Here is a 1,347-nt window from a genome sequence, read left to right as displayed (position 1 = left end):
CATGTGGGGTGGAGGTAGAGCCAGGAAATTCCCGGGAGAGGGCAGCTCAGGGCACTTTCACTCCAATCTCTCCTTTTGTCTCCACTGTTACCCCTCCCTCCCTCGCGCCCTCCCTCCCATTCTCACCCTCCCTTCCTTTCTGTACCTTTTCGCAAGTGTCCTCCCTCTCTCCCAGCCAGGTTTCCCACCCTCTTCACTGCTTCTTCTTAGCAGATGTCACCTGAGCATGGTTTTCGCTCGCTCGCTGTGGCTCCAACTCCACCCCGTGGGAGTCCCTTAGCTCCAGCTCCCCTAGACTTTCATTTTCTGGGTTCCTATTTATAAGACAGGAACCGGGGACTTGAGGCTGTGTCATGTGTAAGGCATTCGCCTGCCACCCACGCTCTGTGTGCCATCTATTTCTACCAGCTGAGCTATACTTTACGTAATACATGAAACAAATCAATTCCTTGTAAAATTTAACGCATCATGAAGGAAACATTTTTAATCAGTTCTGTGAATGCGAAGCCAGCATTTTCCTGACACACATTAAGATGAAATGTGCATGTGCCGGCAAAGGTCATTTCCTGTACCGTGCATAACGCCCTGCGGGAGCACTAGCTTGGCTCCTCCTCTCTATTGCACCACAGGCGTGGCTTGCGAGCAGCCTCGGGATTGGCTGCTCTTATATCACATGCCCATCCTTGTCCTATCAGCTGTGACTGCGGGGTAAAGGGGTGTGGCAGGGCCACGTGACTTAGAGTAGAGCCATGTAGGGTCAGGGTTACACAAGTGGGCTGACTGACACAGCTGGCAGCCAGGTGCTGACCAGGATCCGGGTTTTAATCCAAAGTTCCTCTCACAGAAACTCCACGAGAAAGGGCCTCAGGGATCTGCTTCTCCATCTTTTGAAGCCTAGAGGCGCAGAATAAATCACTAAGTGACAAAGGGAAGATGCTGCTCCATCTGGGATCTTCACAAGCAGCTCAATCCGGAGCTACATCCCTTTACCTAGAGCCCAGGAGTGGGCAACTCTAGTGGCCTTGGGAAATGGAACTGCTTCCCTTTGAGTTCCTGAAATGCAAGACTGCAGTGAGCCAGGGACTGTTAGCAGCCTGCCAGGGAGGCATTTTGCTGAGCCAAGAGGAACAGCGTTTGGGGAATGCTGAGAGTGCTGGGGGAGCACAAAGCAGTCGCCTTGGTTCTGACTGCAGAGGACCACGCCAGCAGAACTGAGCCAGCAGATAGGAGCACTGCCCAAGCTGTGCCCAGAGAGGGGGAAGGGAGAGGGGAAAGGAAGGGGCAAAGGGGAGGGGTAGGAGGAGAGGAGAGGGAAAGAAGAGAGGGAAAGGGAGGGAAGAGGTAGGG

At 53.5% G+C, this 1,347-nt stretch overlaps 1 long non-coding RNA gene across 1 annotated transcript in view; it reads left to right on the top strand.

Moving 5' to 3' along the window:
* The first annotated feature begins 773 nt into the window (after positions 1–773).
* The window catches only part of LOC111818080, a 4,177-nt gene continuing 3,603 nt past the window's right edge, over positions 774–1,347 (top strand). Inside the window, exon 1 of the long non-coding RNA XR_002822157.1 lies at positions 774–800. This is a non-coding gene — a long non-coding RNA (uncharacterized LOC111818080). The remainder of the gene's footprint in view (positions 801–1,347) is intronic.

The sequence above is a fragment of the Octodon degus genome, unplaced genomic scaffold, assembly GCF_000260255.1.
Source record: "Octodon degus isolate 3935 unplaced genomic scaffold, OctDeg1.0 scaffold00079, whole genome shotgun sequence".
Lineage (NCBI taxonomy): Eukaryota > Metazoa > Chordata > Mammalia > Rodentia > Octodontidae > Octodon > Octodon degus.
The sequence above is the reverse complement of the archived record's forward strand: the minus strand, read 5'-3'. Positions and strand labels throughout refer to the sequence as shown.